At 48.4% G+C, this 27,365-nt stretch overlaps 78 pseudogenes; all 78 read left to right on the top strand.

Annotated features, from left to right (window-relative positions):
* The first annotated feature begins 4 nt into the window (after positions 1-4).
* Positions 5-180, top strand: LOC143760152 (U2 spliceosomal RNA; annotated as a pseudogene).
* A 177-nt stretch (positions 181-357) lies between these two features.
* On the top strand, positions 358-536 carry LOC143760609 (U2 spliceosomal RNA; annotated as a pseudogene).
* A 174-nt stretch (positions 537-710) lies between these two features.
* Positions 711-888, top strand: LOC143760108 (U2 spliceosomal RNA; annotated as a pseudogene).
* A 175-nt stretch (positions 889-1,063) lies between these two features.
* On the top strand, positions 1,064-1,239 carry LOC143760750 (U2 spliceosomal RNA; annotated as a pseudogene).
* Positions 1,240-1,416: 177 nt separating this feature from the next.
* LOC143759895 (U2 spliceosomal RNA) lies at positions 1,417-1,592 on the top strand (annotated as a pseudogene).
* A 177-nt stretch (positions 1,593-1,769) lies between these two features.
* LOC143759894 (U2 spliceosomal RNA) lies at positions 1,770-1,945 on the top strand (annotated as a pseudogene).
* A 177-nt stretch (positions 1,946-2,122) lies between these two features.
* On the top strand, positions 2,123-2,298 carry LOC143761522 (U2 spliceosomal RNA; annotated as a pseudogene).
* Positions 2,299-2,475: 177 nt separating this feature from the next.
* On the top strand, positions 2,476-2,651 carry LOC143759893 (U2 spliceosomal RNA; annotated as a pseudogene).
* Positions 2,652-2,828: 177 nt separating this feature from the next.
* On the top strand, positions 2,829-3,004 carry LOC143760163 (U2 spliceosomal RNA; annotated as a pseudogene).
* Positions 3,005-3,181: 177 nt separating this feature from the next.
* On the top strand, positions 3,182-3,360 carry LOC143759398 (U2 spliceosomal RNA; annotated as a pseudogene).
* A 174-nt stretch (positions 3,361-3,534) lies between these two features.
* LOC143762964 (U2 spliceosomal RNA) lies at positions 3,535-3,710 on the top strand (annotated as a pseudogene).
* Positions 3,711-3,887: 177 nt separating this feature from the next.
* On the top strand, positions 3,888-4,065 carry LOC143762590 (U2 spliceosomal RNA; annotated as a pseudogene).
* A 175-nt stretch (positions 4,066-4,240) lies between these two features.
* Positions 4,241-4,419, top strand: LOC143761463 (U2 spliceosomal RNA; annotated as a pseudogene).
* A 174-nt stretch (positions 4,420-4,593) lies between these two features.
* On the top strand, positions 4,594-4,769 carry LOC143759892 (U2 spliceosomal RNA; annotated as a pseudogene).
* Positions 4,770-4,946: 177 nt separating this feature from the next.
* Positions 4,947-5,122, top strand: LOC143761704 (U2 spliceosomal RNA; annotated as a pseudogene).
* Positions 5,123-5,299: 177 nt separating this feature from the next.
* On the top strand, positions 5,300-5,475 carry LOC143760162 (U2 spliceosomal RNA; annotated as a pseudogene).
* A 177-nt stretch (positions 5,476-5,652) lies between these two features.
* Positions 5,653-5,831, top strand: LOC143759397 (U2 spliceosomal RNA; annotated as a pseudogene).
* A 174-nt stretch (positions 5,832-6,005) lies between these two features.
* On the top strand, positions 6,006-6,181 carry LOC143762963 (U2 spliceosomal RNA; annotated as a pseudogene).
* A 177-nt stretch (positions 6,182-6,358) lies between these two features.
* Positions 6,359-6,536, top strand: LOC143762589 (U2 spliceosomal RNA; annotated as a pseudogene).
* A 175-nt stretch (positions 6,537-6,711) lies between these two features.
* On the top strand, positions 6,712-6,890 carry LOC143761685 (U2 spliceosomal RNA; annotated as a pseudogene).
* Positions 6,891-7,064: 174 nt separating this feature from the next.
* LOC143759891 (U2 spliceosomal RNA) lies at positions 7,065-7,240 on the top strand (annotated as a pseudogene).
* Positions 7,241-7,417: 177 nt separating this feature from the next.
* On the top strand, positions 7,418-7,593 carry LOC143759890 (U2 spliceosomal RNA; annotated as a pseudogene).
* A 177-nt stretch (positions 7,594-7,770) lies between these two features.
* LOC143760608 (U2 spliceosomal RNA) lies at positions 7,771-7,949 on the top strand (annotated as a pseudogene).
* A 174-nt stretch (positions 7,950-8,123) lies between these two features.
* On the top strand, positions 8,124-8,302 carry LOC143760606 (U2 spliceosomal RNA; annotated as a pseudogene).
* Positions 8,303-8,476: 174 nt separating this feature from the next.
* LOC143759281 (U2 spliceosomal RNA) lies at positions 8,477-8,654 on the top strand (annotated as a pseudogene).
* Positions 8,655-8,829: 175 nt separating this feature from the next.
* On the top strand, positions 8,830-9,005 carry LOC143760749 (U2 spliceosomal RNA; annotated as a pseudogene).
* Positions 9,006-9,182: 177 nt separating this feature from the next.
* LOC143759889 (U2 spliceosomal RNA) lies at positions 9,183-9,358 on the top strand (annotated as a pseudogene).
* A 177-nt stretch (positions 9,359-9,535) lies between these two features.
* LOC143759887 (U2 spliceosomal RNA) lies at positions 9,536-9,711 on the top strand (annotated as a pseudogene).
* A 177-nt stretch (positions 9,712-9,888) lies between these two features.
* Positions 9,889-10,067, top strand: LOC143760605 (U2 spliceosomal RNA; annotated as a pseudogene).
* Positions 10,068-10,241: 174 nt separating this feature from the next.
* LOC143759280 (U2 spliceosomal RNA) lies at positions 10,242-10,419 on the top strand (annotated as a pseudogene).
* Positions 10,420-10,594: 175 nt separating this feature from the next.
* On the top strand, positions 10,595-10,770 carry LOC143760747 (U2 spliceosomal RNA; annotated as a pseudogene).
* A 177-nt stretch (positions 10,771-10,947) lies between these two features.
* LOC143762401 (U2 spliceosomal RNA) lies at positions 10,948-11,123 on the top strand (annotated as a pseudogene).
* A 177-nt stretch (positions 11,124-11,300) lies between these two features.
* LOC143761750 (U2 spliceosomal RNA) lies at positions 11,301-11,476 on the top strand (annotated as a pseudogene).
* Positions 11,477-11,653: 177 nt separating this feature from the next.
* LOC143762566 (U2 spliceosomal RNA) lies at positions 11,654-11,829 on the top strand (annotated as a pseudogene).
* A 177-nt stretch (positions 11,830-12,006) lies between these two features.
* Positions 12,007-12,182, top strand: LOC143759423 (U2 spliceosomal RNA; annotated as a pseudogene).
* A 177-nt stretch (positions 12,183-12,359) lies between these two features.
* Positions 12,360-12,538, top strand: LOC143760245 (U2 spliceosomal RNA; annotated as a pseudogene).
* Positions 12,539-12,712: 174 nt separating this feature from the next.
* LOC143762565 (U2 spliceosomal RNA) lies at positions 12,713-12,888 on the top strand (annotated as a pseudogene).
* Positions 12,889-13,065: 177 nt separating this feature from the next.
* LOC143762515 (U2 spliceosomal RNA) lies at positions 13,066-13,241 on the top strand (annotated as a pseudogene).
* A 177-nt stretch (positions 13,242-13,418) lies between these two features.
* LOC143760095 (U2 spliceosomal RNA) lies at positions 13,419-13,596 on the top strand (annotated as a pseudogene).
* A 175-nt stretch (positions 13,597-13,771) lies between these two features.
* Positions 13,772-13,947, top strand: LOC143760745 (U2 spliceosomal RNA; annotated as a pseudogene).
* Positions 13,948-14,124: 177 nt separating this feature from the next.
* Positions 14,125-14,300, top strand: LOC143759886 (U2 spliceosomal RNA; annotated as a pseudogene).
* Positions 14,301-14,477: 177 nt separating this feature from the next.
* On the top strand, positions 14,478-14,653 carry LOC143759885 (U2 spliceosomal RNA; annotated as a pseudogene).
* A 177-nt stretch (positions 14,654-14,830) lies between these two features.
* On the top strand, positions 14,831-15,006 carry LOC143759884 (U2 spliceosomal RNA; annotated as a pseudogene).
* A 177-nt stretch (positions 15,007-15,183) lies between these two features.
* On the top strand, positions 15,184-15,359 carry LOC143759883 (U2 spliceosomal RNA; annotated as a pseudogene).
* A 177-nt stretch (positions 15,360-15,536) lies between these two features.
* LOC143760161 (U2 spliceosomal RNA) lies at positions 15,537-15,712 on the top strand (annotated as a pseudogene).
* Positions 15,713-15,889: 177 nt separating this feature from the next.
* On the top strand, positions 15,890-16,068 carry LOC143759396 (U2 spliceosomal RNA; annotated as a pseudogene).
* A 174-nt stretch (positions 16,069-16,242) lies between these two features.
* On the top strand, positions 16,243-16,418 carry LOC143762962 (U2 spliceosomal RNA; annotated as a pseudogene).
* A 177-nt stretch (positions 16,419-16,595) lies between these two features.
* On the top strand, positions 16,596-16,773 carry LOC143762588 (U2 spliceosomal RNA; annotated as a pseudogene).
* Positions 16,774-16,948: 175 nt separating this feature from the next.
* LOC143761462 (U2 spliceosomal RNA) lies at positions 16,949-17,127 on the top strand (annotated as a pseudogene).
* A 174-nt stretch (positions 17,128-17,301) lies between these two features.
* Positions 17,302-17,477, top strand: LOC143759882 (U2 spliceosomal RNA; annotated as a pseudogene).
* A 177-nt stretch (positions 17,478-17,654) lies between these two features.
* LOC143759881 (U2 spliceosomal RNA) lies at positions 17,655-17,830 on the top strand (annotated as a pseudogene).
* A 177-nt stretch (positions 17,831-18,007) lies between these two features.
* Positions 18,008-18,186, top strand: LOC143760604 (U2 spliceosomal RNA; annotated as a pseudogene).
* Positions 18,187-18,360: 174 nt separating this feature from the next.
* On the top strand, positions 18,361-18,538 carry LOC143759278 (U2 spliceosomal RNA; annotated as a pseudogene).
* Positions 18,539-18,713: 175 nt separating this feature from the next.
* On the top strand, positions 18,714-18,889 carry LOC143760744 (U2 spliceosomal RNA; annotated as a pseudogene).
* Positions 18,890-19,066: 177 nt separating this feature from the next.
* LOC143759880 (U2 spliceosomal RNA) lies at positions 19,067-19,242 on the top strand (annotated as a pseudogene).
* A 177-nt stretch (positions 19,243-19,419) lies between these two features.
* Positions 19,420-19,598, top strand: LOC143760244 (U2 spliceosomal RNA; annotated as a pseudogene).
* A 174-nt stretch (positions 19,599-19,772) lies between these two features.
* Positions 19,773-19,950, top strand: LOC143759277 (U2 spliceosomal RNA; annotated as a pseudogene).
* A 175-nt stretch (positions 19,951-20,125) lies between these two features.
* On the top strand, positions 20,126-20,301 carry LOC143760743 (U2 spliceosomal RNA; annotated as a pseudogene).
* Positions 20,302-20,478: 177 nt separating this feature from the next.
* On the top strand, positions 20,479-20,654 carry LOC143762400 (U2 spliceosomal RNA; annotated as a pseudogene).
* A 177-nt stretch (positions 20,655-20,831) lies between these two features.
* LOC143761749 (U2 spliceosomal RNA) lies at positions 20,832-21,007 on the top strand (annotated as a pseudogene).
* A 177-nt stretch (positions 21,008-21,184) lies between these two features.
* LOC143762564 (U2 spliceosomal RNA) lies at positions 21,185-21,360 on the top strand (annotated as a pseudogene).
* Positions 21,361-21,537: 177 nt separating this feature from the next.
* On the top strand, positions 21,538-21,713 carry LOC143759422 (U2 spliceosomal RNA; annotated as a pseudogene).
* A 177-nt stretch (positions 21,714-21,890) lies between these two features.
* LOC143759879 (U2 spliceosomal RNA) lies at positions 21,891-22,066 on the top strand (annotated as a pseudogene).
* A 177-nt stretch (positions 22,067-22,243) lies between these two features.
* On the top strand, positions 22,244-22,419 carry LOC143759878 (U2 spliceosomal RNA; annotated as a pseudogene).
* Positions 22,420-22,596: 177 nt separating this feature from the next.
* Positions 22,597-22,775, top strand: LOC143759824 (U2 spliceosomal RNA; annotated as a pseudogene).
* Positions 22,776-22,949: 174 nt separating this feature from the next.
* Positions 22,950-23,125, top strand: LOC143762961 (U2 spliceosomal RNA; annotated as a pseudogene).
* Positions 23,126-23,302: 177 nt separating this feature from the next.
* LOC143762587 (U2 spliceosomal RNA) lies at positions 23,303-23,480 on the top strand (annotated as a pseudogene).
* A 175-nt stretch (positions 23,481-23,655) lies between these two features.
* Positions 23,656-23,834, top strand: LOC143763019 (U2 spliceosomal RNA; annotated as a pseudogene).
* Positions 23,835-24,008: 174 nt separating this feature from the next.
* Positions 24,009-24,184, top strand: LOC143759876 (U2 spliceosomal RNA; annotated as a pseudogene).
* Positions 24,185-24,361: 177 nt separating this feature from the next.
* On the top strand, positions 24,362-24,537 carry LOC143759875 (U2 spliceosomal RNA; annotated as a pseudogene).
* Positions 24,538-24,714: 177 nt separating this feature from the next.
* LOC143760603 (U2 spliceosomal RNA) lies at positions 24,715-24,893 on the top strand (annotated as a pseudogene).
* A 174-nt stretch (positions 24,894-25,067) lies between these two features.
* Positions 25,068-25,245, top strand: LOC143762470 (U2 spliceosomal RNA; annotated as a pseudogene).
* A 175-nt stretch (positions 25,246-25,420) lies between these two features.
* LOC143760742 (U2 spliceosomal RNA) lies at positions 25,421-25,596 on the top strand (annotated as a pseudogene).
* Positions 25,597-25,773: 177 nt separating this feature from the next.
* Positions 25,774-25,949, top strand: LOC143759874 (U2 spliceosomal RNA; annotated as a pseudogene).
* Positions 25,950-26,126: 177 nt separating this feature from the next.
* On the top strand, positions 26,127-26,302 carry LOC143759873 (U2 spliceosomal RNA; annotated as a pseudogene).
* A 177-nt stretch (positions 26,303-26,479) lies between these two features.
* LOC143760602 (U2 spliceosomal RNA) lies at positions 26,480-26,658 on the top strand (annotated as a pseudogene).
* A 174-nt stretch (positions 26,659-26,832) lies between these two features.
* LOC143759276 (U2 spliceosomal RNA) lies at positions 26,833-27,010 on the top strand (annotated as a pseudogene).
* A 175-nt stretch (positions 27,011-27,185) lies between these two features.
* LOC143760741 (U2 spliceosomal RNA) lies at positions 27,186-27,361 on the top strand (annotated as a pseudogene).
* Positions 27,362-27,365: the final 4 nt, after the last annotated feature.

The following is a 27,365-nucleotide window of genomic DNA, read 5'->3' as shown; positions in this document are numbered from 1 at the left end:
GATCATCGCTTCTCGGCCAAATGGCTCAAGATCAAGCGTAGTGTCTGTTCTTATCTGATACGTCCCCTATTTGGGGACCATATATTAAATGGATTTTTGGAATAGCGAGCTGGAAATGGAGCTTGCTTTGTCGCACGGAACCTTCACGTGCTGTCACAATGGGGATGGAGGGTGTGGTTATGCAGATTCAAAACGCGTTGTGCACAGCTTGAACACACGCACACCGCAGAACTGTCATCGACAGAGCTTCCAGAGTTTCTGGAAAATGTCTTCCCTGCGGCAATCTTTTGCTATGTCTCCACAGTGGGTTTCGGTTGTAGGCCTTGGGGCGGTCCAAGTGGCAAACCATTTCTGATCATCGCTTCTCGGCCAAATGGCTCAAGATCAAGCGTAGTGTCTGTTCTTATCTGATACGTCCCCTATTTGGGGACCATTTATTAAATGGATTTTTGGAATAGGGAGCTGGAAATGGAGCTTGCTTTGTCACACGGAACCTTCACGTGCTGTCACAATGGGGATGGAGGGTGTGATTATGCAGATTCAAAACGCGTTGTGCACAGCTTGAACACACGCACACCGCAGAACTGTCATCTACAGAGCTTCCAGAGTTTCTGGAAAATGTCTTCCCTGCGGCAATCTTTTGCTATGTCTCCACAGTGGGTTACGGTTGTAGGCCTTGGTGAGGCCTAAGTGGCAAACCATTTCTGATCATCGCTTCTCGGCCAAATGGCTCAAGATCAAGCGTAGTGTCTGTTCTTATCTGATACGTCCCCTATTTGGGGACCATATATTAAATGGATTTTTGGAATACGGAGCTGGAAATGGAGCTTGCTTTGTCGCACGGAACATTCACATGCTGTCACAATGGGGATGGAGGGTGTGGTTATGCAGATTCAAAACGCGTTGTGCACAGCTTGAACACACGCACACCGCAGAACTGTCATCGACAGAGCTTCCAGAGTTTCTGGAAAATGTCTTCCCTGCGGCAATCTTTTGCTATGTCTCTACAGTGGGTTTCGGTTGTAGGCCTTGTTGCGGCCCAAGTGGCAAACCATTTCTGATCATCGCTTCTTGGCCAAGTGGCTCAAGATCAAGCGTAGTGTCTGTTCTTATCTGATACGTCCCCTATTTGGGGACCATATATTAAATAGATTTTTGGAATAGGGAGCTGGAAATGGAGCTTGCTTTGTCGCACGGAACCTTCACGTGCTGTCACAATGGGGATGGAGGGTGTGGTTATGCAGATTCAAAACGCGTTGTGCACAGCTTGAACACACGCACACCGCAGAACTGTCATCTACAGAGCTTCCAGAGTTTCTGGAAAATGTCTTCCCTGCGGCAATCTTTTGCTATGTCTCCACAGTGGGTTTCGGTTGTAGGCCTTGGTGCGGCCCAAGTGGCACACCATTTCTGATCATCGCTTCTCGGCCAAATGGCTCAAGATCAAGCGTAGTGTCTGTTCTTATCTGATACGTCCCCTATTTGGGGACCATATATTAAATGGATTTTTGGAATAGGGAGCTGGAAATGGAGCTTGCTTTGTCGCACGGAACCTTCACGTGCTGTCACAATGGGGATGGAGGGTGTGGTTATGCAGATTCAAAACGCGTTGTGCACAGCTTGAACACACGCACACCGCAGAACTGTCATCGACAGAGCTTCCAGAGTTTCTGGAAAATGTCTTCCCTGCGGCAATCTTTTGCTATGTCTCCACAGTGGGTTTCGGTTGTAGGCCTTGGTGCGGCCCAAGTGGCACACCATTTCTGATCATCGCTTCTCGGCCAAATGGCTCAAGATCAAGCGTAGTGTCTGTTCTTATCTGATACGTCCCCTATTTGGGGACCATATATTAAATGGATTTTTGGAATAGGGAGCTGGAAATGGAGCTTGCTTTGTCGCACGGAACCTTCACGTGCTGTCACAATGGGGATGGAGGGTGTGGTTATGCAGATTCAAAACGCGTTGTGCACAGCTTGAACACACGCACACCGCAGAACTGTCATCGACAGAGCTTCCAGAGTTTCTGGAAAATGTCTTCCCTGCGGCAATCTTTTGCTATGTCTCCACAGTGGGTTTCGGTTGTAGGCCTTGGGGCGGTCCAAGTGGCAAACCATTTCTGATCATCGCTTCTCGGCCAAATGGCTCAAGATCAAGCGTAGTGTCTGTTCTTATCTTATACGTCCCCTATTTGGGGACCATATATTAAATGGATTTTTGGAATAGGGAGCTGGAAATGGAGCTTGCTTTGTCGCACGGAACCTTCACGTGCTGTCACAATGGGGATGGAGGGTGTGGTTATGCAGATTCAAAACGCGTTGTGCACAGCTTGAACACACGCACACCGCAGAACTGTCATCGACAGAGCTTCCAGAGTTTCTGGAAAATGTCTTCCCTGCGGCAATCTTTTGCTATGTCTCCACAGTGGGTTTCGGTTGTAGGCCTTGGTGCGGCCCAAGTGGCACACCATTTCTGATCATCGCTTCTCGGCCAAATGGCTCAAGATCAAGCGTAGTGTCTGTTCTTATCTGATACGTCCCCTATTTGGGGACCATATATTAAATGGATTTTTGGAATAGGGAGCTGGAAATGGAGCTTGCTTTGTCGCACGGAACCTTCACGTGCTGTCACAATGGGGATGGAGGGTGTGGTTATGCAGATTCAAAACGCGTTGTGCACAGCTTGAACACACGCACACCGCAGAACTGTCATCGACAGAGCTTCCAGAGTTTCTGGAAAATGTCTTCCCTGCGGCAATCTTTTGCTATGTCTCCACAGTGGGTTTCGGTTGTAGGCCTTGGGGCGGTCCAAGTGGCAAACCATTTCTGATCATCGCTTCTCGGCCAAATGGCTCAAGATCAAGCGTAGTGTCTGTTCTTATCTGATACGTCCCCTATTTGGGGACCATTTATTAAATAGATTTTTGGAATAGGGAGCTGGAAATGGAGCTTGCTTTGTCGCACGGAACCTTCACGTGCTGTCACAATGGGGATGGAGGGTGTGGTTATGCAGATTCAAAACGCGTTGTGCACAGCTTGAACACACGCACACCGCAGAACTGTCATCTACAGAGCTTCCAGAGTTTCTGGAAAATGTCTTCCCTGCGGCAATCTTTTGCTATGTCTCCACAGTGGGTTTCGGTTGTAGGCCTTGGTGCGGCCCAAGTGGCAAACCATTTCTGATCATCGCTTCTCGGCCAAATGGCTCAAGATCAAGCGTAGTGTCTGTTCTTATCTGATACGTCCCCTATTTGGGGACCATATATTAAATGGATTTTTGGAATAGGGAGCTGGAAATGGAGCTTGCTTTGTCACACGGAACCTTCATGTGCTGTCACAATGGGGATGGAGCGTGTGGTTATGCAGATTCGAAACGCGTTGTGCACAGCTTGAACACACGCACACCGCAGAACTGTCACCTACAGAGCTTCCAGAGTTTCTGGAAAATGTCTTCCCTGCGGCAATCTTTTGCTATGTCTCCACAGTGGGTTTCGGTTGTAGGCCTTGGTGCGGCCCAAGTGGCAAACCATTTCTAATCATTGCTTCCCGGCCAAATGGCTCAAGATCAAGCGTAGAGTCTGTTCTTATCTGATACGTCCCCTATTTGGGGACCATATATTAAATGGATTTTTGGAATAGGGAGCTGGAAATGGAGCTTGCTTTGTCGCACGGAACCTTCACGTGCTGTCACAATGGGGATGGAGGGTGTGGTTATGCAGATTCAAAACGCGTTGTGCACAGCTTGAACACACGCACACCACAGAACTGTCATCTACAGAGCTTCCAGAGTTTCTGGAAAATGTCTTCCCTGCGGCAATCTTTTGCTATGTCTCCACAGTGGGTTTCGGTTGTAGGCCTTGGTGCGGCCCAAGTGGCAAACCATTTCTGATCATCGCTTCTCGGCCAAATGGCTCAAGATCAAGCGTAGTGTCTGTTCTTATCTGATACGTCCCCTATTTGGTGACCATATATTAAATAGATTTTTGGAATAGGGAGCTGGAAATGGAGCTTGCTTTGTCGCATGGAACCTTCACATGCTGTCACAATGGGGATGGAGGGTGTGGTTATGCAGATTCAAAACGCATTGTGCACAGCTTGAACACACGCACACCGCAGAACTGTCATCTACAGAGCTTCCAGAGTTTCTGGAAAATTTCTTCCCTGCGGCAATCTTTTGCTATGTCTCCACAGTGGGTTTCGGTTGTAGGCCTTGGTGCGGCCCAAGTGGCAAACCATTTCTGATCATCGCTTCTCGGCCAAATGGCTCAAGATCAAGCGTAGTGTCTGTTCTTATCTGATACGTCCCCTATTTGGGGACCATATATTAAATAGATTTTTGGAATAGGGAACTGGAAATGGAGCTTGCTTTGTCGCACGGAACCTTCACGTGCTGTCACAATGGGGATGGAGGGTGTGGTTATGCAGATTCAAAACGCGTTGTGCACAGCTTGAACACACGCACACCGCAGAACTGTCATCTACAGAGCTTCCAGAGTTTCTGGAAAATGTCTTCCCTGCGGCAATCTTTTGCTATGTCTCCACAGTGGGTTTCGGTTGTAGGCCTTGGTGCGGCCCAAGTGGCACACCATTTCTGATCATCGCTTCTCGGCCAAATGGCTCAAGATCAAGCGTAGTGTCTGTTCTTATCTGATACGTCCCCTATTTGGGGACCATATATTAAATGGATTTTTGGAATAGGGAGCTGGAAATGGAGCTTGCTTTGTCGCACGGAACCTTCACGTGCTGTCACAATGGGGATGGAGGGTGTGGTTATGCAGATTCAAAACGCGTTGTGCACAGCTTGAACACACGCACACCGCAGAACTGTCATCGACAGAGCTTCCAGAGTTTCTGGAAAATGTCTTCCCTGCGGCAATCTTTTGCTATGTCTCCACAGTGGGTTTCGGTTGTAGGCCTTGGTGCGGCCCAAGTGGCACACCATTTCTGATCATCGCTTCTCGGCCAAATGGCTCAAGATCAAGCATAGTGTCTGTTCTTATCTGATACGTCCCCTATTTGGGGACCATATATTAAATGGATTTTTGGAATAGGGAGCTGGAAATGGAGCTTGCTTTGTCGCACGGAACCTTCACGTGCTGTCACAATGGGGATGGAGGGTGTGGTTATGCAGATTCAAAACGCGTTGTGCACAGCTTGAACACACGCACACCGCAGAACTGTCATCGACAGAGCTTCCAGAGTTTCTGGAAAATGTCTTCCCTGCGGCAATCTTTTGCTATGTCTCCACAGTGGGTTTCGGTTGTAGGCCTTGGGGCGGTCCAAGTGGCAAACCATTTCTGATCATCGCTTCTCGGCCAAATGGCTCAAGATCAAGCGTAGTGTCTGTTCTTATCTGATACGTCCCCTATTTGGGGACCATTTATTAAATAGATTTTTGGAATAGGGAGCTGGAAATGGAGCTTGCTTTGTCGCACGGAACCTTCACGTGCTGTCACAATGGGGATGGAGGGTGTGGTTATGCAGATTCAAAACGCGTTGTGCACAGCTTGAACACACGCACACCGCAGAACTGTCATCTACAGAGCTTCCAGAGTTTCTGGAAAATGTCTTCCCTGCGGCAATCTTTTGCTATGTCTCCACAGTGGGTTTCGGTTGTAGGCCTTGGTGCGGCCCAAGTGGCAAACCATTTCTGATCATCGCTTCTCGGCCAAATGGCTCAAGATCAAGCGTAGTGTCTGTTCTTATCTGATACGTCCCCTATTTGGGGACCATATATTAAATGGATTTTTGGAATAGGGAGCTGGAAATGGAGCTTGCTTTGTCACACGGAACCTTCATGTGCTGTCACAATGGGGATGGAGCGTGTGGTTATGCAGATTCGAAACGCGTTGTGCACAGCTTGAACACACGCACACCGCAGAACTGTCACCTACAGAGCTTCCAGAGTTTCTGGAAAATGTCTTCCCTGCGGCAATCTTTTGCTATGTCTCCACAGTGGGTTTCGGTTGTAGGCCTTGGTGCGGCCCAAGTGGCAAACCATTTCTAATCATTGCTTCCCGGCCAAATGGCTCAAGATCAAGCGTAGAGTCTGTTCTTATCTGATACGTCCCCTATTTGGGGACCATATATTAAATGGATTTTTGGAATAGGGAGCTGGAAATGGAGCTTGCTTTGTCGCACGGAACCTTCACGTGCTGTCACAATGGGGATGGAGGGTGTGGTTATGCAGATTCAAAACGCGTTGTGCACAGCTTGAACACACGCACACCACAGAACTGTCATCTACAGAGCTTCCAGAGTTTCTGGAAAATGTCTTCCCTGCGGCAATCTTTTGCTATGTCTCCACAGTGGGTTTCGGTTGTAGGCCTTGGTGCGGCCCAAGTGGCAAACCATTTCTGATCATCGCTTCTCGGCCAAATGGCTCAAGATCAAGCGTAGTGTCTGTTCTTATCTGATACGTCCCCTATTTGGTGACCATATATTAAATAGATTTTTGGAATAGGGAGCTGGAAATGGAGCTTGCTTTGTCGCATGGAACCTTCACATGCTGTCACAATGGGGATGGAGGGTGTGGTTATGCAGATTCAAAACGCATTGTGCACAGCTTGAACACACGCACACCGCAGAACTGTCATCTACAGAGCTTCCAGAGTTTCTGGAAAATTTCTTCCCTGCGGCAATCTTTTGCTATGTCTCCACAGTGGGTTTCGGTTGTAGGCCTTGGTGCGGCCCAAGTGGCAAACCATTTCTGATCATCGCTTCTCGGCCAAATGGCTCAAGATCAAGCGTAGTGTCTGTTCTTATCTGATACGTCCCCTATTTGGGGACCATATATTAAAAAGATTTTTGGAATAGGGAACTGGAAATGGAGCTTGCTTTGTCGCACGGAACCTTCACGTGCTGTCACAATGGGGATGGAGGGTGTGGTTATGCAGATTCAAAACGCGTTGTGCACAGCTTGAACACACGCACACCGCAGAACTGTCATCTACAGAGCTTCCAGAGTTTCTGGAAAATGTCTTCCCTGCGGCAATCTTTTGCTATGTCTCCACAGTGGGTTTCGGTTGTAGGCCTTGGTGCGGCCCAAGTGGCACACCATTTCTGATCATCGCTTCTCGGCCAAATGGCTCAAGATCAAGCGTAGTGTCTGTTCTTATCTGATACGTCCCCTATTTGGGGACCATATATTAAATGGATTTTTGGAATAGGGAGCTGGAAATGGAGCTTGCTTTGTCGCACGGAACCTTCACGTGCTGTCACAATGGGGATGGAGGGTGTGGTTATGCAGATTCAAAACGCGTTGTGCACAGCTTGAACACACGCACACCGCAGAACTGTCATCGACAGAGCTTCCAGAGTTTCTGGAAAATGTCTTCCCTGCGGCAATCTTTTGCTATGTCTCCACAGTGGGTTTCGGTTGTAGGCCTTGGTGCGGCCCAAGTGGCACACCATTTCTGATCATCGCTTCTCGGCCAAATGGCTCAAGATCAAGCGTAGTGTCTGTTCTTATCTGATACGTCCCCTATTTGGGGACCATATATTAAATGGATTTTTGGAATAGGGAGCTGGAAATGGAGCTTGCTTTGTCGCACGGAACCTTCACGTGCTGTCACAATGGGGATGGAGGGTGTGGTTATGCAGATTCAAAACGCGTTGTGCACAGCTTGAACACACGCACACCGCAGAACTGTCATCGACAGAGCTTCCAGAGTTTCTGGAAAATGTCTTCCCTGCGGCAATCTTTTGCTATGTCTCCACAGTGGGTTTCGGTTGTAGGCCTTGGGGCGGTCCAAGTGGCAAACCATTTCTGATCATCGCTTCTCGGCCAAATGGCTCAAGATCAAGCGTAGTGTCTGTTCTTATCTGATACGTCCCCTATTTGGGGACCATTTATTAAATGGATTTTTGGAATAGGGAGCTGGAAATGGAGCTTGCTTTGTCACACGGAACCTTCACGTGCTGTCACAATGGGGATGGAGGGTGTGATTATGCAGATTCAAAACGCGTTGTGCACAGCTTGAACACACGCACACCGCAGAACTGTCATCTACAGAGCTTCCAGAGTTTCTGGAAAATGTCTTCCCTGCGGCAATCTTTTGCTATGTCTCCACAGTGGGTTACGGTTGTAGGCCTTGGTGAGGCCTAAGTGGCAAACCATTTCTGATCATCGCTTCTCGGCCAAATGGCTCAAGATCAAGCGTAGTGTCTGTTCTTATCTGATACGTCCCCTATTTGGGGACCATTTATTAAATGGATTTTTGGAATAGGGAGCTGGAAATGGAGCTTGCTTTGTCACACGGAACCTTCACGTGCTGTCACAATGGGGATGGAGGGTGTGATTATGCAGATTCAAAACGCGTTGTGCACAGCTTGAACACACGCACACCGCAGAACTGTCATCTACAGAGCTTCCAGAGTTTCTGGAAAATGTCTTCCCTGCGGCAATCTTTTGCTATGTCTCCACAGTGGGTTACGGTTGTAGGCCTTGGTGAGGCCTAAGTGGCAAACCATTTCTGATCATCGCTTCTCGGCCAAATGGCTCAAGATCAAGCGTAGTGTCTGTTCTTATCTGATACGTCCCCTATTTGGGGACCATATATTAAATGGATTTTTGGAATACGGAGCTGGAAATGGAGCTTGCTTTGTCGCACGGAACCTTCACATGCTGTCACAATGGGGATGGAGGGTGTGGTTATGCAGATTCAAAACGCGTTGTGCACAGCTTGAACACACGCACACCGCAGAACTGTCATCGACAGAGCTTCCAGAGTTTCTGGAAAATGTCTTCCCTGCGGCAATCTTTTGCTATGTCTCTACAGTGGGTTTCGGTTGTAGGCCTTGTTGCGGCCCAAGTGGCAAACCATTTCTGATCATCGCTTCTTGGCCAAGTGGCTCAAGATCAAGCGTAGTGTCTGTTCTTATCTGATACGTCCCCTATTTGGGGACCATATATTAAATAGATTTTTGGAATAGGGAGCTGGAAATGGAGCTTGCTTTGTCGCACGGAACCTTCACGTGCTGTCACAATGGGGATGGAGGGTGTGGTTATGCAGATTCAAAACGCGTTGTGCACAGCTTGAACACACGCACACCGCAGAACTGTCATCTACAGAGCTTCCAGAGTTTCTGGAAAATGTCTTCCCTGCGGCAATCTTTTGCTATGTCTCCACAGTGGGTTTCGGTTGTAGGCCTTGGTGCGGCCCAAGTGGCACACCATTTCTGATCATCGCTTCTCGGCCAAATGGCTCAAGATCAAGCGTAGTGTCTGTTCTTATCTGATACGTCCCCTATTTGGGGACCATATATTAAATGGATTTTTGGAATAGGGAGCTGGAAATGGAGCTTGCTTTGTCGCACGGAACCTTCACGTGCTGTCACAATGGGGATGGAGGGTGTGGTTATGCAGATTCAAAACGCGTTGTGCACAGCTTGAACACACGCACACCGCAGAACTGTCATCGACAGAGCTTCCAGAGTTTCTGGAAAATGTCTTCCCTGCGGCAATCTTTTGCTATGTCTCCACAGTGGGTTTCGGTTGTAGGCCTTGGTGCGGCCCAAGTGGCACACCATTTCTGATCATCGCTTCTCGGCCAAATGGCTCAAGATCAAGCGTAGTGTCTGTTCTTATCTGATACGTCCCCTATTTGGGGACCATATATTAAATGGATTTTTGGAATAGGGAGCTGGAAATGGAGCTTGCTTTGTCGCACGGAACCTTCACGTGCTGTCACAATGGGGATGGAGGGTGTGGTTATGCAGATTCAAAACGCGTTGTGCACAGCTTGAACACACGCACACCGCGGAACTGTCATCGACAGAGCTTCCAGAGTTTCTGGAAAATGTCTTCCCTGCGGCAATCTTTTGCTATGTCTCCACAGTGGGTTTCGGTTGTAGGCCTTGGGGCGGTCCAAGTGGCAAACCATTTCTGATCATCGCTTCTCGGCCAAATGGCTCAAGATCAAGCGTAGTGTCTGTTCTTATCTGATACGTCCCCTATTTGGGGACCATTTATTAAATGGATTTTTGGAATAGGGAGCTGGAAATGGAGCTTGCTTTGTCACACGGAACCTTCACGTGCTGTCACAATGGGGATGGAGGGTGTGATTATGCAGATTCAAAACGCGTTGTGCACAGCTTGAACACACGCACACCGCAGAACTGTCATCTACAGAGCTTCCAGAGTTTCTGGAAAATGTCTTCCCTGCGGCAATCTTTTGCTATGTCTCCACAGTGGGTTACGGTTGTAGGCCTTGGTGAGGCCTAAGTGGCAAACCATTTCTGATCATCGCTTCTCGGCCAAATGGCTCAAGATCAAGCGTAGTGTCTGTTCTTATCTGATACGTCCCCTATTTGGGGACCATATATTAAATGGATTTTTGGAATACGGAGCTGGAAATGGAGCTTGCTTTGTCGCACGGAACCTTCACATGCTGTCACAATGGGGATGGAGGGTGTGGTTATGCAGATTCAAAACGCGTTGTGCACAGCTTGAACACACGCACACCGCAGAACTGTCATCGACAGAGCTTCCAGAGTTTCTGGAAAATGTCTTCCCTGCGGCAATCTTTTGCTATGTCTCTACAGTGGGTTTCGGTTGTAGGCCTTGTTGCGGCCCAAGTGGCAAACCATTTCTGATCATCGCTTCTTGGCCAAGTGGCTCAAGATCAAGCGTAGTGTCTGTTCTTATCTGATACGTCCCCTATTTGGGGACCATATATTAAATAGATTTTTGGAATAGGGAGCTGGAAATGGAGCTTGCTTTGTCGCACGGAACCTTCACGTGCTGTCACAATGGGGATGGAGGGTGTGGTTATGCAGATTCAAAACGCGTTGTGCACAGCTTGAACACACGCACACCGCAGAACTGTCATCTACAGAACTTCCAGAGTTTCTGGAAAATGTCTTCCCTGCGGCGATCTTTTGCTATGTCTCCACAGTGGGTTTCGGTTGTAGGCCTTGGTGCGGCCCAAGTGGCAAACCATTTCTGATCATCGCTTCTCGGCCAAATGGCTCAAGATCAAGCGTAGAGTCTGTTCTTATCTGATACGTCCCCTATTTGGGGACCATATATTAAATGGATTTTTGGAATAGGGAGCTGGAAATGGAGCTTGCTTTGTCACACGGAACCTTCACGTGCTGTCACAATGGGGATGGAGGGTGTGGTTATGCAGATTCGAAACACGTTGTATACAGCTTGAACACACGCACACCGCAGAACTGTCATCTACAGAGCTTCCAAAGTTTCTGGAAAATGTCTTCCCTGCGGCAATCTTTTGCTATGTCTCCACAGTGGGTTTCGGTTGTAGGCCTTGGTGCGGCCCAAGTGGCAAACCATTTCTGATCATCGCTTCTTGGCCAAATGGCTCAAGATCAAGCGTAGAGTCTGTTCTTATCTGATACGTCCCCTATTTGGGGACCATATATTAAATGGATTTTTGGAATAGGGAGCTGGAAACGGAGCTTGCTTTGTCGCACGGAACCTTCACGTGCTGTCACAATGGGGATGGAGGGTGGTGTTATGCAGATTCAAAACGCGTTGTGCACAGCTTGAACACACGCACACCGCAGAACTGTCATCTACAGAGCTTCCAGAGTTTCTGGAAAATGTCTTCCCTGCGGCAATCTTTTGCTATGTCTCCACAGTGGGTTTCGGTTGTAGGCCTTGGTGCGGCCCAAGTGGCAAACCATTTCTGATCATCGCTTCTCGGCCAAATGGCTCAAGATCAAGCGTAGTGTCTGTTCTTATCTGATACGACCCCTATTTGGGGACCATATATTAAATAGATTTTTGGAATAGGGAGCTGGAAATGGAGCTTGCTTTGTCGCATGGAACCTTCATGTGCTGTCACAATGGGGATGGAGGGTGTGGTTATGCAGATTCAAAACGCGTTGTGCACAGCTTGAACACACGCACACCGCAGAACTGTCATCTACAGAGCTTCCAGAGTTTCTGGAAAATGTCTTCCCTGCGGCAATCTTTTGCTATGTCTCCACAGTGGGTTTCGGTTGTAGGCCTTGGTGCGGCCCAAGTGGCACACCATTTCTGATCATCGCTTCTCGGCCAAATGGCTCAAGATCAAGCGTAGTGTCTGTTCTTATCTGATATGTCCCCTATTTGGGGACCATATATTAAATGGATTTTTGGAATAGGGAGCTGGAAATGGAGCTTGCTTTGTCGCACGGAACCTTCACGTGCTGTCACAATGGGGATGGAGGGTGTGGTTATGCAGATTCAAAACGCGTTGTGCACAGCTTGAACACACGCACACCGCAGAACTGTCATCGACAGAGCTTCCAGAGTTTCTGGAAAATGTCTTCCCTGCGGCAATCTTTTGCTATGTCTCCACAGTGGGTTTCGGTTGTAGGCCTTGGGGCGGCCCAAGTGGCAAACCATTTCTGATCATCGCTTCTCGGCCAAATGGCTCAAGATCAAGCGTAGTGTCTGTTCTTATCTGATACGTCCCCTATTTGGGGACCATATATTAAATGGATTTTTGGAATAGGGAGCTGGAAATGGAGCTTGCTTTGTCACACGGAACCTTCACGTGCTGTCACAATGGGGATGGAGGGTGTGATTATGCAGATTCAAAACGCGTTGTGCACAGCTTGAACACACGCACACCGCAGAACTGTCATCGACAAAGCTTCCAGAGTTTCTGGAAAATGTCTTCCCTGCGGCAATCTTTTGCTATGTCTCCACAGTGGGTTTCGGTTGTAGGCCTTGGTGCGGCCCAAGTGGCAAACCATTTCTGATCATCGCTTCTCGGCCAAATGGCTCAAGATCAAGCGTAGTGTCTGTTCTTATCTGATACGACCCCTATTTGGGGACCATATATTAAATAGATTTTTGGAATAGGGAGCTGGAAATGGAGCTTGCTTTGTCGCATGGAACCTTCATGTGCTGTCACAATGGGGATGGAGGGTGTGGTTATGCAGATTCAAAACGCGTTGTGCACAGCTTGAACACACGCACACCGCAGAACTGTCATCTACAGAGCTTCCAGAGTTTCTGGAAAATGTCTTCCCTGCGGCAATCTTTTGCTATGTCTCCACAGTGGGTTTCGGTTGTAGGCCTTGGTGCGGCCCAAGTGGCACACCATTTCTGATCATCGCTTCTCGGCCAAATGGCTCAAGATCAAGCGTAGTGTCTGTTCTTATCTGATACGTCCCCTATTTTGGGACCATATATTAAATGGATTTTTGGAATAGGGAGCTGGAAATGGAGCTTGCTTTGTCGCACGGAACCTTCACGTGCTGTCACAATGGGGATGGAGGGTGTGGTTATGCAGATTCAAAACGCGTTGTGCACAGCTTGAACACACGCACACCGCAGAACTGTCATCGACAGAGCTTCCAGAGTTTCTGGAAAATGTCTTCCCTGCGGCAATCTTTTGCTATGTCTCCACAGTGGGTTACGGTTGTAGGCCTTGGTGAGGCCTAAGTGGCAAACCATTTCTGATCATCGCTTCTCGGCCAAATGGCTCAAGATCAAGCGTAGTGTCTGTTCTTATCTGATACGTCCCCTATTTGGGGACCATATATTAAATGGATTTTTGGAATACGGAGCTGGAAATGGAGCTTGCTTTGTCGCACGGAACATTCACATGCTGTCACAATGGGGATGGAGGGTGTGGTTATGCAGATTCAAAACGCGTTGTGCACAGCTTGAACACACGCACACCGCAGAACTGTCATCGACAGAGCTTCCAGAGTTTCTGGAAAATGTCTTCCCTGCGGCAATCTTTTGCTATGTCTCTACAGTGGGTTTCGGTTGTAGGCCTTGTTGCGGCCCAAGTGGCAAACCATTTCTGATCATCGCTTCTTGGCCAAGTGGCTCAAGATCAAGCGTAGTGTCTGTTCTTATCTGATACGTCCCCTATTTGGGGACCATATATTAAATAGATTTTTGGAATAGGGAGCTGGAAATGGAGCTTGCTTTGTCGCACGGAACCTTCACGTGCTGTCACAATGGGGATGGAGGGTGTGGTTATGCAGATTCAAAACGCGTTGTGCACAGCTTGAACACACGCACACCGCAGAACTGTCATCTACAGAGCTTCCAGAGTTTCTGGAAAATGTCTTCCCTGCGGCAATCTTTTGCTATGTCTCCACAGTGGGTTTCGGTTGTAGGCCTTGGTGCGGCCCAAGTGGCACACCATTTCTGATCATCGCTTCTCGGCCAAATGGCTCAAGATCAAGCGTAGTGTCTGTTCTTATCTGATACGTCCCCTATTTGGGGACCATATATTAAATGGATTTTTGGAATAGGGAGCTGGAAATGGAGCTTGCTTTGTCGCACGGAACCTTCACGTGCTGTCACAATGGGGATGGAGGGTGTGGTTATGCAGATTCAAAACGCGTTGTGCACAGCTTGAACACACGCACACCGCAGAACTGTCATCGACAGAGCTTCCAGAGTTTCTGGAAAATGTCTTCCCTGCGGCAATCTTTTGCTATGTCTCCACAGTGGGTTTCGGTTGTAGGCCTTGGTGCGGCCCAAGTGGCACACCATTTCTGATCATCGCTTCTCGGCCAAATGGCTCAAGATCAAGCGTAGTGTCTGTTCTTATCTGATACGTCCCCTATTTGGGGACCATATATTAAATGGATTTTTGGAATAGGGAGCTGGAAATGGAGCTTGCTTTGTCGCACGGAACCTTCACGTGCTGTCACAATGGGGATGGAGGGTGTGGTTATGCAGATTCAAAACGCGTTGTGCACAGCTTGAACACACGCACACCGCAGAACTGTCATCGACAGAGCTTCCAGAGTTTCTGGAAAATGTCTTCCCTGCGGCAATCTTTTGCTATGTCTCCACAGTGGGTTTCGGTTGTAGGCCTTGGGGCGGTCCAAGTGGCAAACCATTTCTGATCATCGCTTCTCGGCCAAATGGCTCAAGATCAAGCGTAGTGTCTGTTCTTATCTGATACGTCCCCTATTTGGGGACCATATATTAAATGGATTTTTGGAATAGGGAGCTGGAAATGGAGCTTGCTTTGTCGCACGGAACCTTCACGTGCTGTCACAATGGGGATGGAGGGTGTGGTTATGCAGATTCAAAACGCGTTGTGCACAGCTTGAACACACGCACACCGCAGAACTGTCATCGACAGAGCTTCCAGAGTTTCTGGAAAATGTCTTCCCTGCGGCAATCTTTTGCTATGTCTCCACAGTGGGTTTCGGTTGTAGGCCTTGGTGCGGCCCAAGTGGCACACCATTTCTGATCATCGCTTCTCGGCCAAATGGCTCAAGATCAAGCGTAGTGTCTGTTCTTATCTGATACGTCCCCTATTTGGGGACCATATATTAAATGGATTTTTGGAATAGGGAGCTGGAAATGGAGCTTGCTTTGTCGCACGGAACCTTCACGTGCTGTCACAATGGGGATGGAGGGTGTGGTTATGCAGATTCAAAACGCGTTGTGCACAGCTTGAACACACGCACACCGCAGAACTGTCATCGACAGAGCTTCCAGAGTTTCTGGAAAATGTCTTCCCTGCGGCAATCTTTTGCTATGTCTCCACAGTGGGTTTCGGTTGTAGGCCTTGGGGCGGTCCAAGTGGCAAACCATTTCTGATCATCGCTTCTCGGCCAAATGGCTCAAGATCAAGCGTAGTGTCTGTTCTTATCTGATACGTCCCCTATTTGGGGACCATTTATTAAATAGATTTTTGGAATAGGGAGCTGGAAATGGAGCTTGCTTTGTCGCACGGAACCTTCACGTGCTGTCACAATGGGGATGGAGGGTGTGGTTATGCAGATTCAAAACGCGTTGTGCACAGCTTGAACACACGCACACCGCAGAACTGTCATCTACAGAGCTTCCAGAGTTTCTGGAAAATGTCTTCCCTGCGGCAATCTTTTGCTATGTCTCCACAGTGGGTTTCGGTTGTAGGCCTTGGTGCGGCCCAAGTGGCAAACCATTTCTGATCATCGCTTCTCGGCCAAATGGCTCAAGATCAAGCGTAGTGTCTGTTCTTATCTGATACGTCCCCTATTTGGGGACCATATATTAAATGGATTTTTGGAATAGGGAGCTGGAAATGGAGCTTGCTTTGTCACACGGAACCTTCATGTGCTGTCACAATGGGGATGGAGCGTGTGGTTATGCAGATTCGAAACGCGTTGTGCACAGCTTGAACACACGCACACCGCAGAACTGTCACCTACAGAGCTTCCAGAGTTTCTGGAAAATGTCTTCCCTGCGGCAATCTTTTGCTATGTCTCCACAGTGGGTTTCGGTTGTAGGCCTTGGTGCGGCCCAAGTGGCAAACCATTTCTAATCATTGCTTCCCGGCCAAATGGCTCAAGATCAAGCGTAGAGTCTGTTCTTATCTGATACGTCCCCTATTTGGGGACCATATATTAAATGGATTTTTGGAATAGGGAGCTGGAAATGGAGCTTGCTTTGTCGCACGGAACCTTCACGTGCTGTCACAATGGGGATGGAGGGTGTGGTTATGCAGATTCAAAACGCGTTGTGCACAGCTTGAACACACGCACACCACAGAACTGTCATCTACAGAGCTTCCAGAGTTTCTGGAAAATGTCTTCCCTGCGGCAATCTTTTGCTATGTCTCCACAGTGGGTTTCGGTTGTAGGCCTTGGTGCGGCCCAAGTGGCAAACCATTTCTGATCATCGCTTCTCGGCCAAATGGCTCAAGATCAAGCGTAGTGTCTGTTCTTATCTGATACGTCCCCTATTTGGTGACCATATATTAAATAGATTTTTGGAATAGGGAGCTGGAAATGGAGCTTGCTTTGTCGCATGGAACCTTCACATGCTGTCACAATGGGGATGGAGGGTGTGGTTATGCAGATTCAAAACGCATTGTGCACAGCTTGAACACACGCACACCGCAGAACTGTCATCTACAGAGCTTCCAGAGTTTCTGGAAAATTTCTTCCCTGCGGCAATCTTTTGCTATGTCTCCACAGTGGGTTTCGGTTGTAGGCCTTGGTGCGGCCCAAGTGGCAAACCATTTCTGATCATCGCTTCTCGGCCAAATGGCTCAAGATCAAGCGTAGTGTCTGTTCTTATCTGATACGTCCCCTATTTGGGGACCATATATTAAATAGATTTTTGGAATAGGGAACTGGAAATGGAGCTTGCTTTGTCGCACGGAACCTTCACGTGCTGTCACAATGGGGATGGAGGGTGTGGTTATGCAGATTCAAAACGCGTTGTGCACAGCTTGAACACACGCACACCGCAGAACTGTCATCTACAGAGCTTCCAGAGTTTCTGGAAAATGTCTTCCCTGCGGCAATCTTTTGCTATGTCTCCACAGTGGGTTTCGGTTGTAGGCCTTGGTGCGGCCCAAGTGGCACACCATTTCTGATCATCGCTTCTCGGCCAAATGGCTCAAGATCAAGCGTAGTGTCTGTTCTTATCTGATACGTCCCCTATTTGGGGACCATATATTAAATGGATTTTTGGAATAGGGAGCTGGAAATGGAGCTTGCTTTGTCGCACGGAACCTTCACGTGCTGTCACAATGGGGATGGAGGGTGTGGTTATGCAGATTCAAAACGCGTTGTGCACAGCTTGAACACACGCACACCGCAGAACTGTCATCGACAGAGCTTCCAGAGTTTCTGGAAAATGTCTTCCCTGCGGCAATCTTTTGCTATGTCTCCACAGTGGGTTTCGGTTGTAGGCCTTGGTGCGGCCCAAGTGGCACACCATTTCTGATCATCGCTTCTCGGCCAAATGGCTCAAGATCAAGCGTAGTGTCTGTTCTTATCTGATACGTCCCCTATTTGGGGACCATATATTAAATGGATTTTTGGAATAGGGAGCTGGAAATGGAGCTTGCTTTGTCGCACGGAACCTTCACGTGCTGTCACAATGGGGATGGAGGGTGTGGTTATGCAGATTCAAAACGCGTTGTGCACAGCTTGAACACACGCACACCGCAGAACTGTCATCGACAGAGCTTCCAGAGTTTCTGGAAAATGTCTTCCCTGCGGCAATCTTTTGCTATGTCTCCACAGTGGGTTTCGGTTGTAGGCCTTGGGGCGGTCCAAGTGGCAAACCATTTCTGATCATCGCTTCTCGGCCAAATGGCTCAAGATCAAGCGTAGTGTCTGTTCTTATCTGATACGTCCCCTATTTGGGGACCATTTATTAAATGGATTTTTGGAATAGGGAGCTGGAAATGGAGCTTGCTTTGTCACACGGAACCTTCACGTGCTGTCACAATGGGGATGGAGGGTGTGATTATGCAGATTCAAAACGCGTTGTGCACAGCTTGAACACACGCACACCGCAGAACTGTCATCTACAGAGCTTCCAGAGTTTCTGGAAAATGTCTTCCCTGCGGCAATCTTTTGCTATGTCTCCACAGTGGGTTACGGTTGTAGGCCTTGGTGAGGCCTAAGTGGCAAACCATTTCTGATCATCGCTTCTCGGCCAAATGGCTCAAGATCAAGCGTAGTGTCTGTTCTTATCTGATACGTCCCCTATTTGGGGACCATATATTAAATGGATTTTTGGAATACGGAGCTGGAAATGGAGCTTGCTTTGTCGCACGGAACCTTCACATGCTGTCACAATGGGGATGGAGGGTGTGGTTATGCAGATTCAAAACGCGTTGTGCACAGCTTGAACACACGCACACCGCAGAACTGTCATCGACAGAGCTTCCAGAGTTTCTGGAAAATGTCTTCCCTGCGGCAATCTTTTGCTATGTCTCTACAGTGGGTTTCGGTTGTAGGCCTTGTTGCGGCCCAAGTGGCAAACCATTTCTGATCATCGCTTCTTGGCCAAGTGGCTCAAGATCAAGCGTAGTGTCTGTTCTTATCTGATACGTCCCCTATTTGGGGACCATATATTAAATAGATTTTTGGAATAGGGAGCTGGAAATGGAGCTTGCTTTGTCGCACGGAACCTTCACGTGCTGTCACAATGGGGATGGAGGGTGTGGTTATGCAGATTCAAAACGCGTTGTGCACAGCTTGAACACACGCACACCGCAGAACTGTCATCTACAGAGCTTCCAGAGTTTCTGGAAAATGTCTTCCCTGCGGCAATCTTTTGCTATGTCTCCACAGTGGGTTTCGGTTGTAGGCCTTGGTGCGGCCCAAGTGGCACACCATTTCTGATCATCGCTTCTCGGCCAAATGGCTCAAGATCAAGCGTAGTGTCTGTTCTTATCTGATACGTCCCCTATTTGGGGACCATATATTAAATGGATTTTTGGAATAGGGAGCTGGAAATGGAGCTTGCTTTGTCGCACGGAACCTTCACGTGCTGTCACAATGGGGATGGAGGGTGTGGTTATGCAGATTCAAAACGCGTTGTGCACAGCTTGAACACACGCACACCGCAGAACTGTCATCGACAGAGCTTCCAGAGTTTCTGGAAAATGTCTTCCCTGCGGCAATCTTTTGCTATGTCTCCACAGTGGGTTTCGGTTGTAGGCCTTGGTGCGGCCCAAGTGGCACACCATTTCTGATCATCGCTTCTCGGCCAAATGGCTCAAGATCAAGCGTAGTGTCTGTTCTTATCTGATACGTCCCCTATTTGGGGACCATATATTAAATGGATTTTTGGAATAGGGAGCTGGAAATGGAGCTTGCTTTGTCACACGGAACCTTCACGTGCTGTCACAATGGGGATGGAGGGTGTGATTATGCAGATTCAAAACGCGTTGTGCACAGCTTGAACACACGCACACCGCAGAACTGTCATCTACAGAGCTTCCAGAGTTTCTGGAAAATGTCTTCCCTGCGGCAATCTTTTGCTATGTCTCCACAGTGGGTTACGGTTGTAGGCCTTGGTGAGGCCTAAGTGGCAAACCATTTCTGATCATCGCTTCTCGGCCAAATGGCTCAAGATCAAGCGTAGTGTCTGTTCTTATCTGATACGTCCCCTATTTGGGGACCATATATTAAATGGATTTTTGGAATACGGAGCTGGAAATGGAGCTTGCTTTGTCGCACGGAACCTTCACATGCTGTCACAATGGGGATGGAGGGTGTGGTTATGCAGATTCAAAACGCGTTGTGCACAGCTTGAACACACGCACACCGCAGAACTGTCATCGACAGAGCTTCCAGAGTTTCTGGAAAATGTCTTCCCTGCGGCAATCTTTTGCTATGTCTCTACAGTGGGTTTCGGTTGTAGGCCTTGTTGCGGCCCAAGTGGCAAACCATTTCTGATCATCGCTTCTTGGCCAAGTGGCTCAAGATCAAGCGTAGTGTCTGTTCTTATCTGATACGTCCCCTATTTGGGGACCATATATTAAATAGATTTTTGGAATAGGGAGCTGGAAATGGAGCTTGCTTTGTCGCACGGAACCTTCACGTGCTGTCACAATGGGGATGGAGGGTGTGGTTATGCAGATTCAAAACGCGTTGTGCACAGCTTGAACACACGCACACCGCAGAACTGTCATCTACAGAACTTCCAGAGTTTCTGGAAAATGTCTTCCCTGCGGCGATCTTTTGCTATGTCTCCACAGTGGGTTTCGGTTGTAGGCCTTGGTGCGGCCCAAGTGGCAAACCATTTCTGATCATCGCTTCTCGGCCAAATGGCTCAAGATCAAGCGTAGAGTCTGTTCTTATCTGATACGTCCCCTATTTGGGGACCATATATTAAATGGATTTTTGGAATAGGGAGCTGGAAATGGAGCTTGCTTTGTCACACGGAACCTTCACGTGCTGTCACAATGGGGATGGAGGGTGTGGTTATGCAGATTCGAAACACGTTGTATACAGCTTGAACACACGCACACCGCAGAACTGTCATCTACAGAGCTTCCAAAGTTTCTGGAAAATGTCTTCCCTGCGGCAATCTTTTGCTATGTCTCCACAGTGGGTTTCGGTTGTAGGCCTTGGTGCGGCCCAAGTGGCAAACCATTTCTGATCATCGCTTCTTGGCCAAATGGCTCAAGATCAAGCGTAGAGTCTGTTCTTATCTGATACGTCCCCTATTTGGGGACCATATATTAAATGGATTTTTGGAATAGGGAGCTGGAAACGGAGCTTGCTTTGTCGCACGGAACCTTCACGTGCTGTCACAATGGGGATGGAGGGTGGTGTTATGCAGATTCAAAACGCGTTGTGCACAGCTTGAACACACGCACACCACAGAACTGTCATCTACAGAGCTTCCAGAGTTTCTGGAAAATGTCTTCCCTGCGGCAATCTTTTGCTATGTCTCCACAGTGGGTTTCGGTTGTAGGCCTTGGTGCGGCCCAAGTGGCAAACCATTTCTGATCATCGCTTCTCGGCCAAATGGCTCAAGATCAAGCGTAGTGTCTGTTCTTATCTGATACGACCCCTATTTGGGGACCATATATTAAATAGATTTTTGGAATAGGGAGCTGGAAATGGAGCTTGCTTTGTCGCATGGAACCTTCATGTGCTGTCACAATGGGGATGGAGGGTGTGGTTATGCAGATTCAAAACGCGTTGTGCACAGCTTGAACACACGCACACCGCAGAACTGTCATCTACAGAGCTTCCAGAGTTTCTGGAAAATGTCTTCCCTGCGGCAATCTTTTGCTATGTCTCCACAGTGGGTTTCGGTTGTAGGCCTTGGTGCGGCCCAAGTGGCACACCATTTCTGATCATCGCTTCTCGGCCAAATGGCTCAAGATCAAGCGTAGTGTCTGTTCTTATCTGATATGTCCCCTATTTGGGGACCATATATTAAATGGATTTTTGGAATAGGGAGCTGGAAATGGAGCTTGCTTTGTCGCACGGAACCTTCACGTGCTGTCACAATGGGGATGGAGGGTGTGGTTATGCAGATTCAAAACGCGTTGTGCACAGCTTGAACACACGCACACCGCAGAACTGTCATCTACAGAGCTTCCAGAGTTTCTGGAAAATGTCTTCCCTGCGGCAATCTTTTGCTATGTCTCCACAGTGGGTTTCGGTTGTAGGCCTTGGTGCGGCCCAAGTGGCACACCATTTCTGATCATCGCTTCTCGGCCAAATGGCTCAAGATCAAGCGTAGTGTCTGTTCTTATCTGATACGTCCCCTATTTGGGGACCATATATTAAATGGATTTTTGGAATAGGGAGCTGGAAATGGAGCTTGCTTTGTCGCACGGAACCTTCACGTGCTGTCACAATGGGGATGGAGGGTGTGGTTATGCAGATTCAAAACGCGTTGTGCACAGCTTGAACACACGCACACCGCAGAACTGTCATCGACAGAGCTTCCAGAGTTTCTGGAAAATGTCTTCCCTGCGGCAATCTTTTGCTATGTCTCCACAGTGGGTTTCGGTTGTAGGCCTTGGTGCGGCCCAAGTGGCACACCATTTCTGATCATCGCTTCTCGGCCAAATGGCTCAAGATCAAGCGTAGTGTCTGTTCTTATCTGATACGTCCCCTATTTGGGGACCATATATTAAATGGATTTTTGGAATAGGGAGCTGGAAATGGAGCTTGCTTTGTCGCACGGAACCTTCACGTGCTGTCACAATGGGGATGGAGGGTGTGGTTATGCAGATTCAAAACGCGTTGTGCACAGCTTGAACACACGCACACCGCAGAACTGTCATCGACAGAGCTTCCAGAGTTTCTGGAAAATGTCTTCCCTGCGGCAATCTTTTGCTATGTCTCCACAGTGGGTTTCGGTTGTAGGCCTTGGGGCGGTCCAAGTGGCAAACCATTTCTGATCATCGCTTCTCGGCCAAATGGCTCAAGATCAAGCGTAGTGTCTGTTCTTATCTGATACGTCCCCTATTTGGGGACCATTTATTAAATGGATTTTTGGAATAGGGAGCTGGAAATGGAGCTTGCTTTGTCACACGGAACCTTCATGTGCTGTCACAATGGGGATGGAGCGTGTGGTTATGCAGATTCGAAACGCGTTGTGCACAGCTTGAACACACGCACACCGCAGAACTGTCACCTACAGAGCTTCCAGAGTTTCTGGAAAATGTCTTCCCTGCGGCAATCTTTTGCTATGTCTCCACAGTGGGTTTCGGTTGTAGGCCTTGGTGCGGCCCAAGTGGCAAACCATTTCTAATCATTGCTTCCCGGCCAAATGGCTCAAGATCAAGCGTAGAGTCTGTTCTTATCTGATACGTCCCCTATTTGGGGACCATATATTAAATGGATTTTTGGAATAGGGAGCTGGAAATGGAGCTTGCTTTGTCGCACGGAACCTTCACGTGCTGTCACAATGGGGATGGAGGGTGTGGTTATGCAGATTCAAAACGCGTTGTGCACAGCTTGAACACACGCACACCACAGAACTGTCATCTACAGAGCTTCCAGAGTTTCTGGAAAATGTCTTCCCTGCGGCAATCTTTTGCTATGTCTCCACAGTGGGTTTCGGTTGTAGGCCTTGGTGCGGCCCAAGTGGCAAACCATTTCTGATCATCGCTTCTCGGCCAAATGGCTCAAGATCAAGCGTAGTGTCTGTTCTTATCTGATACGTCCCCTATTTGGTGACCATATATTAAATAGATTTTTGGAATAGGGAGCTGGAAATGGAGCTTGCTTTGTCGCATGGAACCTTCACATGCTGTCACAATGGGGATGGAGGGTGTGGTTATGCAGATTCAAAACGCATTGTGCACAGCTTGAACACACGCACACCGCAGAACTGTCATCTACAGAGCTTCCAGAGTTTCTGGAAAATTTCTTCCCTGCGGCAATCTTTTGCTATGTCTCCACAGTGGGTTTCGGTTGTAGGCCTTGGTGCGGCCCAAGTGGCAAACCATTTCTGATCATCGCTTCTCGGCCAAATGGCTCAATATCAAGCGTAGTGTCTGTTCTTATCTGATACGTCCCCTATTTGGGGACCATATATTAAAAAGATTTTTGGAATAGGGAACTGGAAATGGAGCTTGCTTTGTCGCACGGAACCTTCACGTGCTGTCACAATGGGGATGGAGGGTGTGGTTATGCAGATTCAAAACGCGTTGTGCACAGCTTGAACACACGCACACCGCAGAACTGTCATCTACAGAGCTTCCAGAGTTTCTGGAAAATGTCTTCCCTGCGGCAATCTTTTGCTATGTCTCCACAGTGGGTTTCGGTTGTAGGCCTTGGTGCGGCCCAAGTGGCACACCATTTCTGATCATCGCTTCTCGGCCAAATGGCTCAAGATCAAGCGTAGTGTCTGTTCTTATCTGATACGTCCCCTATTTGGGGACCATATATTAAATGGATTTTTGGAATAGGGAGCTGGAAATGGAGCTTGCTTTGTCGCACGGAACCTTCACGTGCTGTCACAATGGGGATGGAGGGTGTGGTTATGCAGATTCAAAACGCGTTGTGCACAGCTTGAACACACGCACACCGCAGAACTGTCATCGACAGAGCTTCCAGAGTTTCTGGAAAATGTCTTCCCTGCGGCAATCTTTTGCTATGTCTCCACAGTGGGTTTCGGTTGTAGGCCTTGGTGCGGCCCAAGTGGCACACCATTTCTGATCATCGCTTCTCGGCCAAATGGCTCAAGATCAAGCGTAGTGTCTGTTCTTATCTGATACGTCCCCTATTTGGGGACCATATATTAAATGGATTTTTGGAATAGGGAGCTGGAAATGGAGCTTGCTTTGTCGCACGGAACCTTCACGTGCTGTCACAATGGGGATGGAGGGTGTGGTTATGCAGATTCAAAACGCGTTGTGCACAGCTTGAACACACGCACACCGCAGAACTGTCATCGACAGAGCTTCCAGAGTTTCTGGAAAATGTCTTCCCTGCGGCAATCTTTTGCTATGTCTCCACAGTGGGTTTCGGTTGTAGGCCTTGGGGCGGTCCAAGTGGCAAACCATTTCTGATCATCGCTTCTCGGCCAAATGGCTCAAGATCAAGCGTAGTGTCTGTTCTTATCTGATACGTCCCCTATTTGGGGACCATTTATTAAATGGATTTTTGGAATAGGGAGCTGGAAATGGAGCTTGCTTTGTCACACGGAACCTTCACGTGCTGTCACAATGGGGATGGAGGGTGTGATTATGCAGATTCAAAACGCGTTGTGCACAGCTTGAACACACGCACACCGCAGAACTGTCATCTACAGAGCTTCCAGAGTTTCTGGAAAATGTCTTCCCTGCGGCAATCTTTTGCTATGTCTCCACAGTGGGTTACGGTTGTAGGCCTTGGTGAGGCCTAAGTGGCAAACCATTTCTGATCATCGCTTCTCGGCCAAATGGCTCAAGATCAAGCGTAGTGTCTGTTGTTATCTGATACGTCCCCTATTTGGGGACCATATATTAAATGGATTTTTGGAATACGGAGCTGGAAATGGAGCTTGCTTTGTCGCACGGAACCTTCACATGCTGTCACAATGGGGATGGAGGGTGTGGTTATGCAGATTCAAAACGCGTTGTGCACAGCTTGAACACACGCACACCGCAGAACTGTCATCGACAGAGCTTCCAGAGTTTCTGGAAAATGTCTTCCCTGCGGCAATCTTTTGCTATGTCTCTACAGTGGGTTTCGGTTGTAGGCCTTGTTGCGGCCCAAGTGGCAAACCATTTCTGATCATCGCTTCTTGGCCAAGTGGCTCAAGATCAAGCGTAGTGTCTGTTCTTATCTGATACGTCCCCTATTTGGGGACCATATATTAAATAGATTTTTGGAATAGGGAGCTGGAAATGGAGCTTGCTTTGTCGCACGGAACCTTCACGTGCTGTCACAATGGGGATGGAGGGTGTGGTTATGCAGATTCAAAACGCGTTGTGCACAGCTTGAACACACGCACACCGCAGAACTGTCATCTACAGAGCTTCCAGAGTTTCTGGAAAATGTCTTCCCTGCGGCAATCTTTTGCTATGTCTCCACAGTGGGTTTCGGTTGTAGGCCTTGGTGCGGCCCAAGTGGCACACCATTTCTGATCATCGCTTCTCGGCCAAATGGCTCAAGATCAAGCGTAGTGTCTGTTCTTATCTGATACGTCCCCTATTTGGGGACCATATATTAAATGGATTTTTGGAATAGGGAGCTGGAAATGGAGCTTGCTTTGTCGCACGGAACCTTCACGTGCTGTCACAATGGGGATGGAGGGTGTGGTTATGCAGATTCAAAACGCGTTGTGCACAGCTTGAACACACGCACACCGCAGAACTGTCATCGACAGAGCTTCCAGAGTTTCTGGAAAATGTCTTCCCTGCGGCAATCTTTTGCTATGTCTCCACAGTGGGTTTCGGTTGTAGGCCTTGGTGCGGCCCAAGTGGCACACCATTTCTGATCATCGCTTCTCGGCCAAATGGCTCAAGATCAAGCGTAGTGTCTGTTCTTATCTGATACGTCCCCTATTTGGGGACCATATATTAAATGGATTTTTGGAATAGGGAGCTGGAAATGGAGCTTGCTTTGTCGCACGGAACCTTCACGTGCTGTCACAATGGGGATGGAGGGTGTGGTTATGCAGATTCAAAACGCGTTGTGCACAGCTTGAACACACGCACACCGCAGAACTGTCATCGACAGAGCTTCCAGAGTTTCTGGAAAATGTCTTCCCTGCGGCAATCTTTTGCTATGTCTCCACAGTGGGTTTCGGTTGTAGGCCTTGGGGCGGTCCAAGTGGCAAACCATTTCTGATCATCGCTTCTCGGCCAAATGGCTCAAGATCAAGCGTAGTGTCTGTTCTTATCTGATACGTCCCCTATTTGGGGACCATTTATTAAATGGATTTTTGGAATAGGGAGCTGGAAATGGAGCTTGCTTTGTCACACGGAACCTTCACGTGCTGTCACAATGGGGATGGAGGGTGTGATTATGCAGATTCAAAACGCGTTGTGCACAGCTTGAACACACGCACACCGCAGAACTGTCATCTACAGAGCTTCCAGAGTTTCTGGAAAATGTCTTCCCTGCGGCAATCTTTTGCTATGTCTCCACAGTGGGTTACGGTTGTAGGCCTTGGTGAGGCCTAAGTGGCAAACCATTTCTGATCATCGCTTCTCGGCCAAATGGCTCAAGATCAAGCGTAGTGTCTGTTCTTATCTGATACGTCCCCTATTTGGGGACCATATATTAAATGGATTTTTGGAATACGGAGCTGGAAATGGAGCTTGCTTTGTCGCACGGAACCTTCACATGCTGTCACAATGGGGATGGAGGGTGTGGTTATGCAGATTCAAAACGCGTTGTGCACAGCTTGAACACACGCACACCGCAGAACTGTCATCGACAGAGCTTCCAGAGTTTCTGGAAAATGTCTTCCCTGCGGCAATCTTTTGCTATGTCTCTACAGTGGGTTTCGGTTGTAGGCCTTGTTGCGGCCCAAGTGGCAAACCATTTCTGATCATCGCTTCTTGGCCAAGTGGCTCAAGATCAAGCGTAGTGTCTGTTCTTATCTGATACGTCCCCTATTTGGGGACCATATATTAAATAGATTTTTGGAATAGGGAGCTGGAAATGGAGCTTGCTTTGTCGCACGGAACCTTCACGTGCTGTCACAATGGGGATGGAGGGTGTGGTTATGCA

The sequence above is a fragment of the Ranitomeya variabilis genome, chromosome 3, assembly GCF_051348905.1.
Source record: "Ranitomeya variabilis isolate aRanVar5 chromosome 3, aRanVar5.hap1, whole genome shotgun sequence".
NCBI classification, from domain to species: domain Eukaryota; kingdom Metazoa; phylum Chordata; class Amphibia; order Anura; family Dendrobatidae; genus Ranitomeya; species Ranitomeya variabilis.
The sequence above is the reverse complement of the archived record's forward strand: the minus strand, read 5'-3'. Positions and strand labels throughout refer to the sequence as shown.